Source organism: Canis aureus, chromosome 34 (genome assembly GCF_053574225.1).
Source record: "Canis aureus isolate CA01 chromosome 34, VMU_Caureus_v.1.0, whole genome shotgun sequence".
Lineage (NCBI taxonomy): Eukaryota > Metazoa > Chordata > Mammalia > Carnivora > Canidae > Canis > Canis aureus.
Genome location: NC_135644.1, coordinates 18,410,510 through 18,430,626, shown reverse-complemented (window position 1 = coordinate 18,430,626; position 20,117 = coordinate 18,410,510). Strand labels below are relative to the sequence as shown.

At 34.1% G+C, this 20,117-nt stretch overlaps 1 protein-coding gene and 1 long non-coding RNA gene across 3 annotated transcripts in view; one reads left to right on the top strand and one right to left on the bottom strand.

Annotated features, from left to right (window-relative positions):
* B3GALT1 (beta-1,3-galactosyltransferase 1) overlaps positions 1 to 20,117 on the top strand; it is a 503,452-nt gene that overhangs the window by 175,416 nt on the left and 307,919 nt on the right. The window lies entirely within an intron of this gene.
* The window catches only part of LOC144304969 (uncharacterized), a 45,003-nt gene continuing 33,621 nt past the window's right edge, over positions 8,736 to 20,117 (bottom strand). The window contains exons 4-6 of one of the 2 annotated variants that reach the window (XR_013371976.1): positions 14,604 to 14,662; positions 10,870 to 10,921; positions 8,736 to 8,965 (exon numbers count right to left, since the gene is read on the bottom strand). This is a non-coding gene — a long non-coding RNA (uncharacterized LOC144304969). The remainder of the gene's footprint in view (positions 8,966 to 10,869; positions 10,922 to 14,603; positions 14,663 to 20,117) is intronic. The other variant, XR_013371975.1, reaches the window with a different exon arrangement.

Sequence of the window (20,117 nt, the reverse complement as noted above, 5' to 3'; positions counted from 1 at the left end):
CAAAAACTATGTCCGAGATTAGAACATTTTTAGAAAGAATGAAATACATATTTTGTTAATAGAATAAATATTTTCTAAATAGATAAAATATAGTACAATTACATCAATATTCAACAAATTATTTATTTCAAAGATATGAGTTATGATATCTGTAATTATAGGGTAAATGATAAATACCCAAGAAGTCCAAAAGTGACTAAGTTAATTAGTATCACTATCCCAATGTAATATAATTTTCACTGCTTTAAAGAATGATGTTATTTAGAAAGTATCTAACATATGTGATATAAAAAGAAAAATGAGAAAGGATATGACTGTTTATGCATAATATATGTTTGTATATGTGGTGAAATTTCACGTGTTTTGAATTCTAAAATTTTCTTAGGTATTATATGTTAGTCACAAAATCAAATACTAGAATCCAATGATATCTAGAATCAGATGCTTTGGTCATGAATTTTTATTTTTAATAGTGGTAAATAATAATTTAAAATATTATTAAATAATATTATTTAAAATAAATAATTTTTTACTTTTGGCCAGACCCACCATCTTCTAGTAATTTACTGAAATAACCAATACAAAGGGAAGAGGATAGACACCTGATATATATGCTCTAGGTCTTTTAGGAAACATAGGGTTGCTTCCTTTGGCTGTATACATGCCAATCTGCAAGAAAGGTGATATTATAGGGACGCCTGGGTTGCTCAGTGGTTGAGCATCTGGCTTCAGCTCAGGGTGTGATCCTGAGATCCCAGATGGAATTCCTCATCAGTCTCCTAGCAGGGAGCCTGCTTCTCCCTCTATGTCTCTGTCTCTTTCTCTCTGTCTCTCTGTCTCTCTCTCTCTCTCTCTGTCTCTCATGAATAAATAAATAAATCTTAAAAAAAAAAAGGAAAGGTGATATTTTAGATATCAAGGGAATGGCACTGTTCAAAAAGGAATACCTACAAATGTTACCATGACAAGACTCGAAGAGTCTATAGTGTTACACTGCATGCTGTTGGCATTGTAAACAAACAAGTTAAGGGCAAGATTCTTGTCAAGAGAATTAACATATCTACTGAGCATATTAAGCCCTCTGTCTAGAGAGCTTCCTGAGTAATCAGAAGGAAAATGATTAGAAAAAGAAGGAAGCCGAGGAGAAACGTACTTGGGTTCAACTAAAGTGCCAGCCTGCTCCCTCCAGAGAAGCACACTATGTAAGAACCAATGGAAAGAAACCTGAGCTGCTGGAATCCATTCCCTATATGAAGCCATGGCTTGATAAGTGAAAACAAAACAAAAAAAACCTCTGGACTGTAAAAATGTTTCTTTTAGTTGAGTAGAAGTGCAGTATGCGTCCCTCAAAGAAATATCTAAGACAAGATAACAACAACAATAAAAATCAAAAAACAAAAAAGTAAATAATTTTTAAGTAAAAAGGTGTTTTGAAATTATGTTATTAGTAAGCTCCAGGTAAACTCTAAAGCTAAAGCAGTGATACCCCCACTTGGCCAATTATTAGAATTGTATGGGGGACTTTTTGAAAACATGGATTCCTTAGATTCTGGACAAGTAGTCACATTTCTGCAGTTCTGAGTTTAGCTTTGGATTCTGAATTTTTTGAGTACTGTATTGATGGCCTTATTGATTAGCAAAGGTTGGTGACCACTGTTGTGGGAAAGACAATTATGTCTTCAAGAATTTCTGCAGTGATCAATGTATGACCAAAAAATGCAAGTCAAAATAATGTCAAATTCTAGAATGTTTCATGTATATAACATAGTAAATAAAGTAGAAGTTTAGAGAAGAGGAAGAATAACATGAAGAGGATTACATGGGAGGACTTCTTGAACAAGAACCTCGTAAGCGTCGGTGGCAGAGATAGAGTAAATGCTGCAGAACTGTCATCATCTTAGCAACCTTCATGTTAAGATGTAGAGTGATGACACTGTGAGACACTTGGAGGTGTCAGTAACACAGTTGGCCCATTTGAGAATGCCAGCTCTTTCATCAATCCAATCTCTGCATCCTTTCCCGAGAGGCCCAGGGCCCTTTCAGGCTTTACCTCCCAAGCTGGATCTTGGTTTTGAGGCAAGGGCTGACTCTGCTTGAAGAGGCTTTTCAGCACTCCAGGATGGGAAGGCATGTGAAGCCTATAAATCAGTGTTTCTTAAGGTGAGGAAAGGCACATCAGAATATTTGTGCAAAGACAAAATTTTTGTTATTTATGTTTAAGGGATTATGGCTGTTAAAAGACAGAGAATTAATCACAGAGTAAGATGAAGTTGAACGTTTACCAATAGATATGGTTTGCTTTCCCAGAACATGAAAGGTGCAGTTGAGAGTCATTTCAGTGACGGGGACCTCATACACCCAAGTCAGCCAAGTGTCTTTCTTCTGTCGACTTAATTTCTTCTTTAATACAAATGCTATTGTTTAAACTTCTATCCTTCTAGCGTATGTTGCCTAAACTGACCGTAAATTCATTTTATGCCACATGGGACCTATGAGTAGGAGGTCAACAATTATTTCTTAAAAGAAAAAAGCTAATAGCAGCTTGACTAGAGTCCACTGAGGAAAGGGCATGAGTGAGGCTGGACATGACTGGTACTGAGCAGGGCATCAAGTCTCACACTAAGGAATTTTTACTTGGCCTTACAGTGAAGGATTCTGAGAAGGATAATGAGAGGATAAATGTGAGTTTTGAGGGAGAAAATCAGCCAACAGTAAAGAAGATGGATTAAAGAGAGGAAGAACAGGAAACACAATTAGCATGCTAATTAGCTAATTACCATGAGAAGAAACCTGGACTAGGCTGTTGGCAGTGTAAAGAAAAAGAAGGCAGATAACAGCAAAGTTTTTCAACTCAATTAGAGTAATACTGATTAATCACCTACTAAGTGCCAATCACTGTTCGAGGCCACTGGGACATCAGTGAACAAAATGGAGCATATGTCTGTCAGGAAGACAAACATAAGAAGCAATAACTAATAAATATAATAAATAATATACTATATATATTGGAAATCTTAGATGTTACAGAAAAAGAAAACTTTGAGCAGAGTAAGGCAGGGAAGGGCAGGAGTCTGCACTGTTACATTGGATGGTCAGGGGAAGCCTCTGAGGAGCAGAGGTTTGAGGAAGGTGGGAGTGAGACAGTACCCTGAGGGAAGAGCCTTTCAGGAGGAAGGAAAAGGAAGGGCAAAGACCCTAAAGTGGGGATGTGTCACTAATAGCCAAACATTTTGAATTTAAAATCTATCCCAAGGCAGGATGCTCAGATGTACCCCTCACCAACTACTGAAAAAAAAGGATTCTGCTGCTAGGAAGGATATTCTTCCTTTACAGTTCTGCCTCAGGCCAAAATGGGTTGAATTTCAAAAGGACAAAAGAAATAGAAGAGTGAATTAGGGAGTCAGCCTTGGGCCATGCCTGCAGTTGAAGTCTGTGGGAGAAAATGAAGGAGATAGAAGTCAGAAAAAAAAAAAAAAAAAAAAACAACAGTATCTAATCTGTCCTTAGAGTTGTAGAAAGAGGGCTTGGCCAAGAAAAGGGGATGCCCAGTTACTGAATTGTGCAAAAAGATTACAGAGAATACAGACTGCAGGAACAACAACAACAAAAAACAACCCAATGGGATTGAGAGAAGGGGTGTTGGAGTTATGAAGGCCATTGACCCGAGAGAGCAGTCTCAGTTAATTAAGAACACGGGATTACAAAACACTTAACTGGTCATTTTTCCTATACCAGGAACAATGGGGAATCTGTACTGTTAAAGAATTGGTAGTTGCCTAGAGTTGATTTTCAGCAATCCATTAAAGACATTTTAATAATGTTCTGAAGTCTATCTTTGGTAGAAAGTGTTGACAAGTTAGAAAGAGTAAAATGAAATGTGTTAGGCTTCCAACTAAGGACGTATGCAATTTCCCCTTCCCCTTTGCCCTTCCCATCTGCTCTGATTTCATAACTAGGCACAGTATTGACATGTTAGAGAATTGAAGTCTCCACATCCTTTGGTGGGGAGATGTTGCAGTATTGCTCAATTTGCGGAAATTCTCTGACCTGAAGTAGTTTTCCTCAGGTCTTCACCAAAGCTTGTATTTTATTAATGCATCAAGTCTTTTTCTAGGACGCAGTGATGTTCTGGTTTTAAAAGGCCAACAGAAACATATGCTTATGCTAGGGTTAAAAGTGGAGCCTGTCAATATTTGGTAGCCTTTTCAATAGCTCCCTTATTGGAATTTTTAAAAAAAGATTATGAACAGTAAGATACAGCAATAAGTAATAATTCAATACATTTATGTTAGAATGTTAATAAAAAATGTACAGAAGTCAGGGATTTATAAAACTGGTACAAGCAGCCATGCTTCCTGCTTCCTGTGCTATGACCTAGAATTCATTCTTTAAGACATTTTTTTATGTAACGTAGTGAGCCTCTCAGAAAAAGTGCTTTGAAAGCAGTGGGAGATTAGCCATTTAAAGAATGGAGAAACATCTTAATGTAAGAAAAGAGATGGACTTTTACTCTGGAAAACACGGAAAGTGTGTTCAAGTTGATGTGATAGGTGGTGTAAGTTATTTGGAATTTCGGGATTGACACTAAGGAAACTTCTGAAGATCATATTTATATTTAAGGCCAATCCCTTTGCCCTTATTCTCTTCTTGCCTCTTTTCTTCCAGATTCCCATCATCTTGCACCTATTAAAATCTGCTCAGAAAATGATCCACTGTCAGTCTTTTATAACATCATATGAATTTAAGTGTCTTCTTACTTGTCCCAAGGGTATTTACATTTTAAACAGGGAAGGAAGGTTGCATCTCCATTTAAAAAATTCACCAACTCTCAGAGCGCATGAGTGGCTCAGTTAAGCATCTGCCTCCGGCTCAGGTCATAATTTCTGATCCCTGGATGGAGCCCCATGCCAGGCTTCCTGCTCACTGGAATCTGCTTCTCTCTCTTTCTCTCCCTTTTTGCCTTCCCTACTGCTTGTTTCTCTCTCTCTCTCTCTCTCTCTCAAATAAAATCTTTAAAAATAAAAGAAAATAATTACAAATCAGCCTGCTTAGATCAGTATGAAAGACCTGAGAAATTTTATGGGTCATTTCTTGATTTGGTAGTTGCATTTAAAAAAAAAAAAGATTTTATTTATTCATGAGAGACACACAGAGAGAGGCAGAGACACACACAGGCAGAGGTAGAAGCTGGCTTCCCGCAAGGAGCCCGATGTGAGACTCGATCCCGGACCCCAGGATCACACCCTGAACCGAAGGTAGACGCTCAACTGCTGAGCCACCCAGCATCCCCGATAGTTGCATTTTTGTATATGCTTTTGCTAGCATTTTATAGCAAAGGAATTATATAGTTCCCAAAATTGCAACATGATGAGATTCTCATTGCTTTTAATTAACCTGCCTTTTTCTTTCTTAACTCCACAATTAATTTGGCTAAATTGGTTAACAAATGAAAAATTGTAACTACACTAGTTGCATATTGCTCTTCTTATGTACTGTTTGATGCTTCCATCATTATATTTCACATGAGAAAAATCTTAAAATCTAGATTTTATATTCTGTGATAAAATCACCATTTTGTCCTTGAAGGCATTGTCCTAGAAATGATTTTTTAAAGGGTAGCATCATTGGTTTCATTTCTTGGAAGAGAAAAACATCAGTCAGAGTAATATAAGATAGTAATCTAGTATATTTGGTATTACGAGTCTTAAGGATTTAGCAGTAAAAAGAAATCTTTACTGAAGAAAAAAAATGGCATATTTTGTTAAGAGGAAGAGAGTTGAATTGCTATATTTGACTGCAAATCTGGCAACACTGTAAGTGGTTGCTTAGAAATAAAAGTTTTCCTAAAGCTTTTTATTTGAATTATTGGAATTGCATCAATAACAGAATTCTTAATTATTATAATGGATAGTTTTTTAATCCTATAATATCTCCAAATACATAAAAGCTTTATAGAAACAGAGTGTCAAAAGTTCAGAAATAACAGAGGTAAAACCAATGTATCTCTAAAGTCATAATGAATACAGAGTTTATTGTGCACATACAAAAAAGACAGTCTGCAGACTGGGAGCCCTCAAACCAAAACATGACATGAGGCTCAGGGGAATATTGTTAGAAAGCACTTTATATAGTGAGGACTGTTTATTCCTCACAGTGATTGGTTATAATAATAGAATTTTCTTAAACAATAGGGAATTGGTCAGTGGTTACCGCATACCAACTTTGAAAAACAGTTTAAGGTTTACTTATGATTTCCTGAAATATTAGGAAGAAATGACCCAGGTCAGGTTAGTCTTGTGAAGTAAGCTAAATGAAGCTGTACCTATATGACTAACTAGTTTTGTCTGTTCAGGAAATCTTCAAGACAAGATTGATCTCTGTTTGTTTTTTTGTTGTTGTTGTTGTTGTTGTTATTGTTTGTTTCTTTTTAACCATTCCCCCTTTTGGTTATTCTCTCAGCAGGCTGAGAGTATGATCAAGTAGTATAGCATTAGTCTCTGTTATTACCTACCATCGATGTAATCAGAGTGAAGAATCACACATTCTGTGTTTGCATTCATCGTGCCTGAGGACCTGCTTCATTATTTATGTGGTTATTGTTGATTTGATCTATTTGTCTGATCCTGATGGATACCATTTGACAAGGGAGTGGCTACCAACAAGCATTTAAAACCCTCAAGGTGATACAATGCACCTAGAGAGGTCTGAATGGTGACTATAAGGAGGAAAAAGAGCAAATGATTTAAAAATTCACCAGAGGATAGCATCTCATGAGATAAGGTTTAACCAATTAAATGTCTCGAGTGGGTTATAATGTTTTAAAAGTTATTTGCTGGGGCACAAGGTAATGTATTAGTGAGCATCCTCATGCTTACTTAGGACTAGGTAAAGATGCTTAATTTGAGGAGATGGTGTTCCAGGTGAGCTTCCACCTAAATTAGGCCTATATGTGAGATGAGCAAACAGGTTATTTAATGAGAGGCATCTTTATGGAAAAAGCTCAATAGTTTGAGTAGTTTATAAATACAGTTTCTGAGTTTGGAGAGCAGCCTGTTGTGAAAACAGCCAAGTGTGTCTATTTCTAGACAGATTTTCCTGGTTTGTGGTGTGAACGTCTCTGGTGATCTTTCTGAGTGTCCACAAAGTAACGGACGTGAAGGTTGGCCACACCTCAGCCCTTATGGTGGTTTCTCAGAAGTTTATATCAAGTTGTCCTGCTTTAGCTTGAGTGGCTTCAAGAAAAAGACAGTTTTAGTTTTATAGTGATTCCAAATCAGAAGAATGTGAGAAAACTGGAAATGTTAGTGTGAAAAATTCTAGCCAAATATTAGAGGGAACTGAAAGAATTGAGTATCCAGTCCTGTTTATAAGTAGAAAACAAAACCTCAAGAAACATTAACAGCACAAGAATATGATATCCATGCTATTTTAGTAATATACTATTATATTACTAAAATATAATTTTTCTCTCTATAATTATCCCTAATATCTATCAAAGATAACCACAATAAGACTAACTTGTTTGTAAATTACATCTGATTTCAATAAACTTGGCCTGGCTATTTGCATAAGGGAAGCAAAAATAGTGCAATTGACCATATAGTTCTTTTAAATGTACTTTGCTGGAACTTTTCATAGGGTATCTCAGATTAGATTTCAAAAGCCTCTCAAGGCTAGGAAGCCAAGCCAAGGATTTGTCCAATTGTGTCCTGTTACAAGAAAAGAGATTCATATTGAATGAACTTATGCAATTGTATCTACTGTCATGAAAAATAAGAGTAATTAATAAGAGTTTCTGAATTTTGGAGGAATCAGGTAGGGAGAAAAAGATGTGTTTCAATCTTTGTTGCAAAGAATATACTTAACCAATCTGGAAATCTGGAAGCAAAATATTAAAGAACTAGCAATACTTTAAATGAAGTCATCAAATTTATAATCATTTTCATCAGTTTTGTCAATGTTGTATGATTCTTGCTCCATCTTGGGTTAGAAACTTTATGAATCAATTAGATTTTCATTAGAATTTTAGAAATTCTTAACCTGTTCGGTGTTATGACCTTAAACTTATCATAAATCTGTAATTTAGAGTTCTTGTTAGGGTCTTTTCTATGAATATTCTTGAGGATGAAGCAGGTTTGCCAAATAGTTGATTGTAAATGCATTCAGAGAAGTAAAACAATGACTCATTGTGAGTGATAAGGGACTTTTAAAGAACTATGTTGTTAAAGCTCTAGTGAGAGCTCTCTCTCTCTCTCACACACACACACACACACACACATACACACACAAATAATGCAATTGATCGGTAAGTTTGGTTTTTTTCCTGTGATTTACAATATTTTAAGGTAATAGCTAGAATTTTGACTCATAAAACCAAATTTTTAAAAGAATTCCAAATAATTTTAAATTACTTATTTTATTTTATTTTAAAGATCTTATTTACTCACTCATGAGAGACAGAGAAAGAGAGGCTGAGACATAGGGAGAAGGAGAAGGAGGCTCCATGCAGAGAGCCCAATAAGGGACTTGATCCCTGGACTCTGGGATCACACCCTGAGCTTATGGCAGACGCTCAACCATGGAGCCACCCAAGCGTCCCTTAAATTATATATATATGATCTAAGAGAGTTAAACATTACTTATTATTTGACAGTATTCCTTCAACCAATTTAATATATCAAATAAGTTTAAATAAACTTTTTTATTTCATTCAGATTTGATTTGACAAAGTTTGTTTAAAATGTAAAAAGATTTTTTTTAAACATCCAAAGATGTAAAATACTTATCAAATAGGATCATAGGTCTTTGTGAGACAATACATTGTTTTCCATTCAACCAGAGTGAAATTAAAAGATGTTAAAGGTTAAAAACAAAGTTACATAGTGATACAACTAGAATGTACAACTGTAGAGCTTAGCTCTTTTAATGGAGAAGACTCCATGTTTTTCTTCAAGGAATCGAAGACCTGATAAAGCAACATGAAGCACAGGAAATTATTTTCATAAGCATAGAAGCTTTGTTTCCTAGGCAGATTACATTAAAGGTAAAGAAAAATCTTTGTTTACAATTTCTCAAGAGCAGATTGATGATTTAAGATAAACTTCGTCATCATAACAGAAAGAAAAGCAAATTATAATTTTGTCCCAGTATACTTTTGATATTATAACTCCTCTTTTCTTTTTTACCTTTTTAACTTGAATCCATTCCCGTATTAGCTTGACTACACGTATATTTCTTTGTAAAGATTTCTTTTTCACAAACCTACAATTTTCTGTATCCATCCAGCTTTTTTCCTTTTTCCTTTCTTATTCTAGAACAATTTATATTACTTTAGGACAAAATTAATTTTTTTTTCCTTTACAAAAAAACAAAAACCAAAGAAATTCTGTGACCTTCATATCTTTCCTTAACCCCCAATTCGCCTAACCCACTTTTCACATACAGTCATTTGCTTTCACCCTTATTATTTTCAATAGTTTTAATTACATGTATTAAATAAAATTAACTCTTAGAATCTTTAGTGAACACTGAGAAGTAAGCAATTGTGGGCTGACAAATTTATAATTTACATTTCATAATTTCTAAAAATAGATTCTTCCTCATAATAAATTTTTCAGTGTGGCATAAAACATTATTTATTATTAGGCCCAAGTATCTTTTGTCCCTCTAAAAAAATTAAAAAGTCAAAAGTGGGGACGTCTGGGTGGCTCAGTGGTTGAGTGTCTGCCTTTGGCCCAGGTCGTGATCTCGGGGTCCTGGGATCAAATTCCGCATTTGCCTCTCCTCAGGAACCTGCTTCTCCCTCTGCCTGTGTCTCTGCCTCTCTCTCTCTCTCTCTCTCTCTGTGTGTCTCTCATGAATAAATAAATAAAATCTTAAAAAAAAATAAAGATTTTATTGGTATATTGGTATATTGGTATATTGGTATTAGCGCCACCTTCAGCCTCGGGTGTGACCCTGGAGAACCAGGATCAAGTCCTACATCAGGCTTCCTGCATGGAGCCTACTTCTCCCTCTGCCTGTGTCTCTGCCTCTCTGTCTCTGTCTCTGTCTCTGTCTCTCTGTCTCTCTCTGTCTGTCTCTCTGTGTCTCTCATAAATAAATATAATCTTTATTTAAAAAACAAAGAACTTGAAAAATGTTTGAGTTAATTTCTATAATTCTGAGTCTTAGGAATACTTAATTTATAAAAGTGCTTATTTTTCTTTATGCCAACTAAATAGATCTCTTTACAAATTAATTTTGGCAATATCATTCAGAGGTAGAAAAATATCATATATTTACAACATACATCAGGTGGACATAGCTACAGTTACCTGTTCAGAGGGCCAAAGAGTTTTTACTAAAGATTTTTCATTTCTATGTTGCCAGGGTCTTTTTAAAGCTATTTTCAGAGCAATCTGGTCTGTTAGGACTTCTAAATACCAATCAAAGAATGCACTCCATTGTCTCCAAGGGGTTTGGAATCTTTTGAGGGTGCCCCTGAAGGTAGACTTTCTAAGTTAAAGTTTCTCTAATTTGGCCAGTACAGTTTCAGAAGATCATACATTTTCTTAAAAGGCACAAGATCCTGGTCCATAGACCAGGTCAAACCCATCTTTGCCTTTAGATTCCCTAAGACATCTTAGTTACGAGGAGTCCTGTTTTCCAACAACTGTTCCAAAACACAGGGAGTCACTTTTGAACAGAAGGGGACCAGAAGCTTCACTAAACAAAATACAGTTATGCACAAGATGCTTAATGCACAAGCTATTCACAAGCCCAAAATGCAAGGAAAACAGAGCTTGGATACAAGAAAGACTTATTCTCAAATTCCAGGTTTGGCAAGAAAGCAAGGAGCTCAGTGAGCTCTGTGGGGGGTACCAGCACCTGTTTGCTTACAGGCCTTGGAGTCTTCGGGCGTCTCCTCTGGATCCCACTTCTGATGCCATGGAATGTCAAAAGTTGAGAAATAACAAAAGTAGAACCAATGAACCATAGTAATAAAATAAATAATATGATAAATAGTATTTATAGTATTATTTTAATAATAAAATAGTAATTCGTACAAGTTTATCATACATACACCAAAAAGACGTATTTGCAAACCAGAAGCCCTCAACCCAAATAAGGAATGAGGCTCAGGGATATATTGTTATAGAGCAGTTTATATAGTGAGGAAGCAGTCACTACTGTTTATTCTTCACAGTGATTGGTTATAATATTAAAACCAATTAATTGGTTAATTATAATATTAAAATTTTCTTAAACAATAGAGAATTGGTCAGTGGTAACCTCATACCAACTTTGAGAAACAGTTCAAGTTTTGCTTATGATTTCCAGGTGTATAAGCAAGAAATGCCCCAGATCAGGTTAGTCCTGTGAAATAAGATAAATGAAGCTTTGCTTGTATGACTAACTGGTTTTTGTCTTATCGAAGAATTTTCAAGGTTGGTCTTCATTTGTTTTTTATTTTAACAGGAGTAAGGAGAAAATAAGGTTTTATCAAAACATTCCAAAGCTCTACATTAAAAGATGAAAGAAATTATGTTTTCCCTTCTGCAGCAAAGAGCTGCAAAAGAACATTTGGGTGGAAGAAATAAGTGAACCACGTAAGAATGCAAGGCTGGATTAGAACCTGGAGATACCCTAGTTATATTCATTTATCTGCCTTCTACTAGAGTAATTAAAGTAAAATTCATTTATCTGCCTTCTAGAATAGTTAAAGTAAAATCTTGCGGATTGTGGGGAGGGAGTAAGAGGAGGAGAGAAAGGGAGTGACAGAGAGACAGAAAGAGACAGAATGTGTGTGTGTAAGAGAGAGAGTCCAAAATACAAACTCAGAAACAAGCTCAGAGGGAAGAATTTGAGTTCTGAACAGAGGAAGATACTTGATTATATTTTAAGTTTATGGTTTGACACTAGCGATGGTTTTTGCTGCTTCGGAAATATCATTTCATCTTCTTGCATCTGAATTTTTCTGAGGAAAACATCCACTTAATGTCACAATAGCCTCACAGGAACAATTCAGTAGTTCTGCTAAAAGCCTGTAAGAACTCTCAGGATAGAAGATACAGTTTTGCAAAGGCCTTTGCAGCCTCTGTCAATCTTAATTTAACAGATTGATAATTTGATGGGTTTATTACCAAACCATCAGTTATACAGAATAGAAGGCAAGAACAGTTCTTCAGAAATTGTTAAAATGCTTGTTAAATAATGACCTGAAAATTGCATGTTGACCTTCTTCAGTGGCACTTCTAAAATATGGCTTCACTGTGCCCCAGTTTTATTTCTCTACTTTAAATGATAGCTAATTGGAAAAAATTCCCAAGGGGTGCCATTGTTGGGATCTTTGGAGAAAATTCTCTTGCTCTTTATTTGTTTTATGACCCATAGAATCTTCTCTTGACTTCACCATATCTGATGAGGATCTGACTATATCCATCTCTAGAGTAACTGCAAGCATTTAAGAAGTTCTGTGTCACACTAGGACTCCAGACAACTTTTTAAAAGGAGGGAAATGCCCATATTGTGCTTGTTATAAATGGAAGAGTGTTTATCCACAGCTTAATTTTTGTGAGCATTAATAATTCTTTAATACATTGCTAGTACATGGATTTAAAGATGAATATGGCTGACATCCCTTGGATGATGTTATTGGAACTTTCAATTCACTTGCTGATTCTAACTTATTTCAGGATTAAGAGTAGAAAGATCTTTTGAGGGATCCCTGGGTGGCTCAGCTGTTTGGCGCCGCCTTCAGCCCAGGGCGTGATCCTGGAGACCCTGGATCGAGTCCCACGTCAGGCTCCCTGCATGGAGCCTGCTTCTTTCTTTGCCTGTGTCTCTGCCTCTCTCTCCCTCTCTCTGTGTATCTCATGAATAAATAAATAAAATATTTAAAAAAAAAAAAGAAGAAAAATCTTTTGAGTAATGATTTGTAGGAAGAGATTGATCCTAATGAGGTAATTCTAAGATCTTTAATAATAGTTGATTGTTTGAACCCCAATCCTTTACTGTTGGTAGGTCTATCGTGCTATCTGGGATAATGGAACTATTCCATGAATTTGCTGCTAATTCCTAACGTAGAGTAATGGGACATCTTTTAAAAATGGACATTTAAAGAGCCATTGACATTTAAAGAACTTTATGATATATTTCAATAAATTAAAATGCAATGATTATAAAATTATTGTCCTTTTAACTACTAATGTTCTAAGGTACTATGTCATAGAAGAAGAAAATGGGCTTTAGAAAACATCTTAAAGTGGATATTTTGAACTATTTTTTTCTCATAATATGTCTATTAAATAATAAATGAAAACAAATATAACATTTTTTAACTCAAAAATATTTACATTAATATTACTTTATAGTTATAATTATACTATGTTTTAGTAAAATTAATACATAAGGCAGCCAATAGCAGCTGTTTCTAGTTTTCAAATGTCAAGTTTTCAGTTTTTTTCAATCAAGCTTTTTAATGTGTTAAAAATATTTTCCTGATTTTACCTTGAAGTTCAAACTTTAAAGCAATAAATGAAAATTAAAAAAAAACTAATACTTTTGCTTATAAGACAAAAACCAAGGTTTTAGACATTTATGGAATAGTTTATAGCTTCATCCTAGTTGTAATGTAAATATAAAATTAATTAGATGTTTTCCAAATTTGGAAAACTTTTGCCCCTAAAGACAGCTCTTAGAAATATTAATTCACTCATCTTGCAGCAGGAAAAGAATGTCAATGAGGTTGAGCCACTAGTGTGTAACTCTTGCAGTAATTATGTACCTTGGACATTACCTTGAAGTGCTTGCTTATTTGTTGGCATTTAGCCTTCAAAGTAGTGTTGGTTTGAGACGAGTACATGAATGAATTACATATGACATTTATGGCAAGACTCTAGAGTCTCATTTCTTCTCTAAACTCTTAAAGTGTTAAATCTTTTGAAGTTTTAAGTGTCCTGGTGAAATAAACGTGTCTTATATCACTTGTACATTCCATTCTTCTTACTATTGATGCGTAAGACAGGGGACCATAGGTGGTTTATTCATTCATTCAAGGAACATTTACTGAATGTCTTTTTGTGTTGTTGTTAGGCAGTGAACAAGTGGTAAAGGCTTACAATTTAGTAGGGGAGATATACACTAAACAACACATCACCTATCTATCCATAGATGCCATTTTGAGAAACACCATAAAGAGAAGAACAGGATGAGACAAGTGTATATAACAGCATGGCTTAACATAGTCAGAGAGGCCATGAATCTCCAGGAGAAAGCTAAAGGTAAAGCAACCTTCGTGTTCTAGGTATATATTTATTAGGTATTTCCTGGACAGAACTGGACAAAACTAAGGGAGATAAATGTAATTGCATAGGATTTTAATTACTACTTTATAACATATAGATTATTTTATGATACTTTAAAGTTAAGATTATTGACATACTGCGCACTAAAACTTTCTAAGTTTTTCCTCACAATTCTTCTTACCAACCTTATGGATTGACTCAACTATTACAAAAGTATTTACAAGCAGTGAATAGATCTGATGGGTGTTCATGGGTGATTATTTGTGAGAAATTCATGGGCTATAGACTTCAAATCAAAATCTGCAAAGTATCTACCTGCCATGAGGTTTCCCTTCACTTGACTGCCACTCAGGCTACTGCTGGTTCTTGAACACCTGCAAAAAAGTAAAAAAGCCTCCTGCTAAGTTTTATTATGTTAGACTCTTTAAAGCTTCCAATAGCTGATGTATTTTATGTGATAATGTCAAAATATAGTAGCTTAGCTTTAAAAACTCTTTATAGTCAATGTGATCTCCAACCTACATTTACAGCATGTCACCCACTACTTCCCGACACAAATTCTATGCTTTGGCCAAAGTAGTTCATTTACTTTTCCCCTAATGTACTCTAAGTTATCTCACTTCCAAGAAAAGCTCCTCTCCTCCAATTTCTCTTCTTAAAAAGCCTACTAAGTATTTATATCCCTAACCACTTCACTCCAGGGTAATTTTTTATCTGAATTCCAATTTTAGAAATCATACAAATCCCCTAATAACATTCTGTATTCTGGATGCCCATCTGTTTGGTGACACTTACAAGGTTGTGATTGCCTTCCTTGTGTTAAAATTTCAAATGCACTTTGTTTTCATAATTTTGTACATAAATTGTCCTATATTCTGGGATAGTTTATCTTTAAATCCTTGAAGTCAAGGTGCTTTTCCCATATTCGTTGTTCAATAAATACATGTTGCTGAGTTAATGAAAAAGAACAGAGGGACGTCTGGGTGGCTCAGCAGTTGAGCATCTGCCTTGGCCTCAGGGCATGGTCCCTGGGTCCGGGGATCGAGTCCCACATCGGGCTCCCTGCATGGAGCCTGCTTCTCTCTCTGCCTGTGTCTCTGCCTCTCTTTCTCCGTCTCTTATGAATAAATAAATATAATCTTAAAAAAAAAAAGAACAGAAACTTAGCAATAACCATCAAGCTAAAAAATTACTGTATCATCATCACCAGGATTTTCTGGCTCCCTAGATTAATATGCAGTGGCTACAATCCCATAACAGATTAATTGCTACCAATCATGAAGAAGTTAAAATACTCTCAGAATTTGGAAGCTATACTTGAATTATAATGAAGTTTCTTAATTCTGTGCCAAGCCCATAGATTGTCTGCTATTGTTTAGCTGGTCTTATTTATTTAGTGGTAATCATTTCCTGAAATGGCATAGAACATTGAATTGGAGTGGATATAAGTCTAGCCTAGAATCCATATCCTGGTATTAGTTGGAGGTAGCTCAGCATTAGATATTGTATACTATTATACATCAACCGTGAAGATAAACACCAGCTAGTTTTCAGGATTTTAAATTATCTCAAATTTAAAGGTCTACTCTTTTTCTGTTAACAGTGTGATTGGCTTTCATGAGAAGGCAAAAATAAATAATATTCAGAAAATTCAGTTTAAGTAATTTGCTGTGTGGGATAATTATAGAAATGCAGAAGAATATTGTAGTGTTATTTGAATAGGAAGACATTAAATACTATGTTTATTCACCCATTAAAATAATGAATAAGTATATCGAAAATAAAAATAAGTACAATAGATTCGGAATTTACATGATTTTAGATAGACAAAAAATATATTTTTGCGTAGTTCTTTTTAATCAGCAGTCTTCCAAATGTTAGCAAATAATTTTTGCTGAGTGATAGGTTTTCCTTTTACAACTTTTCTGTACTTTCTAAATTTTCTAACGTAAATCATATATTGAGGAAAAAGTTACCTGAAAAGAGGGAAATGGTGAATTACATGAAAAACATAAGGACAACTAATAACACGGACTTGAATAGTAATAAAGTGAACACTTTTTAACTTATTACTTTTACTCACTCAAAATACATTTCTTACTAAGCACCCATCTTGGTATAGAAAAGAGATACAGCACTAAACACAAAGGACAAAGTCCTTTCCATTGCGAAGCTCACTTTTTGACAATACGGAGATGTAAAAATAAACGTAAGATATGTTAGGAAATGATGGGTACTATGTAGATAAAAGAAGCAAGATAGAGGGCAAGTTGTTAAACTGATGACACAGTTTGAATTAAAAGTGCAATTGGAAATAGAAGCTATGACAGCAAGAATCTTTTTCTTATTCCTATTAGGTGAAAAGATTTTAATATTTCAGTTATTAAATATGATGTTTGTTATAGATTGTTTTTTAGATATTTTATTGCTGATAGGTTATTCTTCATATTCCTAATGTTCTATGAGTTATCATGAATTTTGAATTTTATCAAAAGTTTTATGTATTCATTGAGATAATCATGTTTTTCTTCTTTATTCTATCAATGTGGTAAAATACATTACATAATTCCCAAAAGTTAAACAGAAAATGCATGCCTAGAATAAACCCACTTTGGTTTATACTTATTATATAAACACAAATAATATTTTATGGATATAATATAAATGTGAAACTGTATTCCTATAAATCTGTATATGTTATATATAAATGTACATATTTACATTTAATTTTTAAATGTACTTATATTCAATGGAGAAAAATTGAGTACAATTGCTATGATTTCTTCTTTAAATGTTTGGAAGAATTCACAGACCATCTATAGCATTTTCTTGCTAAAAATAAATAAATAAAGTGGAATCTATTCAAATCTTCAGCTCTACCTACCAGTTCACAGAAAATTTAGGAGATCCAGGAGCAAGTTAAATGACACATGAAGAAGTAATCAGCAGTATTTAGAATAACAGGAAATTTAAAGGATAAATGACCTGGTTTTTTCATCACATTTAATGGTGAAAAACCGAAATCCTGTTATCACAGCTTCTATTTCAAATTGTACTTTCTACCACCTGGTACAGAAAGAAGGAAATGGATGGAGGAGCAGTTAGTTACAAATGCAAGCGTAGGCTGTATTTGAGTCTTGATTTGAACAAATCAACAGCAGGAGACATCTTGAGACACTGGAAACTTGAACGTGAACTGGATATTAGAAAACATTAAGAAATTATGATTAATTTTATTAGAGCTACTGTAGTTTTAAAAAGTGATTTTTTTTTTAGAGATACATATTGAAAGATCTCAAGTGAAATTTCATGGTTTCTGGGATAAAAAAGCTTCAGAAAAAAGGCAAAGTTAGTAAAATAAAAAGAAGTGTGTTAGATGAACCAAACTTAACAAACTTGCTGAAACTAGATTATATTTAATGGATAGGCTCATTATAATAATCTTTTTTTTATCTTTGTCTATATTGGAAATGTCTATCATGAAGAGTTCATTTTTATTAGGAAAAAGAATAAAAAAGCATTGTTAGCTTACAAATGTACAGTTTTTTCTTCCATCTTAATTCTGTTGCTACTATGAATTCATATACCTGTGCTTCCCTACTATACATGGTTTATTTTAAACTTTGAGAAAAATTTCAAAATTCCTATTTACTTTATTAGCTATTTTTTAAAAGAGATTTTAACCACATTTTAAAAAGGATATCAGTTCAACGATTTTGCAAGAGAAAAAAATAAATGTAACTGAATGAGCAAAATCATGGCAGTTTTAAAAAATATTTATTTTTGAACATTAGAGGATTGTCAGCCCGTAACAGCTCCCTGTAGGAAATGGGAACAAGGGCTGTTTTTCTTTTTTCTTTCTGCCTTCCCATCTCTCTTTAATGTGTCCTATTGAAAGAATCTAATTGGAAGCCATGGGGCAAAGGAAAAATAAAGTTCTGAGTCCCAGCACCAGCTTCATAGAGCTGAGTATAAATGAGCAAATTTCAGGCTGAGCTATAATAAATATAACTGGAAAGCAGAATATCTGTTATTTTATGTGGTAAAGTTTAATCTAGTACTATTTTTTATTTGATGTCAAATAATGTTGACCATATAGAATAATAATTAATAATGTAGACTTTTAAAAAACAGCTAAACCCTAGCTCCTCCCTGGACATGTGGGTAAAATTACTGAAACTTTCCAAGCCATGGTCTTTTCATCCATAACATGGGAATAATAATCACATCTACTCCATAAGGTAGTTTCTTCACCTTGGTGAAGAAAAGGTGAAATGTAAATTAGTAGCCTGGTTAATAAATGTAAACTGCTATAATGTTTTAATTATCATCATCTTGCTATCATTATCATCATTGTGATTTGTATTTTTAACTTGAAATATACCAAAAGTTTATTTTTAAAAGCGAACATGAATATTTTGATAATTTAGTAACTGATTTACTATTTTTAATATTGTCATTCACTCAGGCATTTTAAGTTAGCCCTTTTAATGGTATTACATTTAGCAATCAAAATAATACTGAGGACAAAAATAATGTCTTCAGTCTGAGCCAACCTAATATAGCTTGGAAAATCTAAAGATACGAGAGAAATTTTCCTCTGAAGGTAAGAAGATACATATATTTTTGGCTAGATGCCTCCAGAGTTGATGTACATATCTACTTCAGGTGTTATTATTTCCTTCAGTATGTGTAAGGCCAATCAAGCATCCTAAAAGAAACACACTTGAGATGGAGAAGGTGCTCACATATGTTGGAGTTTACAAAAGAATTCTTAGCAATGTGCCACTGAATGCTGTTGGCTAACACAGTTCTACTGTGTTAAGCATCAGATGAGCAATCAGATTGATAGTGAAGCATAAACCAAAATGCTCAAAAGTGTCTCTGCAAACAGATTAATGTCTCAAGGATGATGTGAAGCTCTTCATTGTTTTATCTTTCTACAGGATGTGAAGCCACTTCCATTATTGTTCGTTGGGGTGTAATATTTCTGTTAGCTTTGTTTTTGATCTTATAACCTTCAATCACTTTGTTTTTCCAGGGAAATTAAACCTGTCATTCAAGCAAGATTGCCTAAAAATTTTATTCTAAAATTTATGATATAATTGGCTTGGATTTTGGATGTTCTTTAGGACACAATTATCTAGCAAGTCTTCTCAGTCTTTCTGGGCAATCAAGGTTTGTTTTTTTTTTTAATTATAAAGTAACGTTTATATTATATGGTTAAAGAATATTCTAATCAAACAAGTGACTTTTAAAAACCAACTTTTTTAGGTCACAAGACAAACCACATAAATTTTCCAGGCTTGCCTATGTAGGTATTTAATATACTCTAGCAATTTCTATTCTGAAGCAAAACTTAGGCAGAATGGACTTTAACTTCTGTTTACCTTTAATTTTTTTGACTTTTTTTTTTTGTTTGTTTACCTTTAATTTTAATCATATTTGCCCATTTATGGTTTTTCCCTTTCTCCCTACTTAGGTTGTTATGACCACCTTATATAACTGCCTCTGACTCTAGACAGAGCTAGAAGATTCTATTTCTTATGCTAAAAAAAATCCAATAGAACTTTTTCTATCATCAGGGGACATTTGTTGTCAAACTTCTGCCTTCTGTCAGGCCCTTATTTCTTTTTTTTTTTTTTTTTTTTTTTTTTTTTCTTTTTTTTCAGGCCCTTATTTCTTGTTTGGACTGATGCAAGAACTTCCTTAATGACTGCTCTGATGGTGTCTTGGTTCTTTTTAAGTCATCCTCAACACTTCTGCCTGAGAAATTTCTCTAATACATAAGTCTGATTTTTAAACATTTTTCTGCTTAAAATTTTTTAG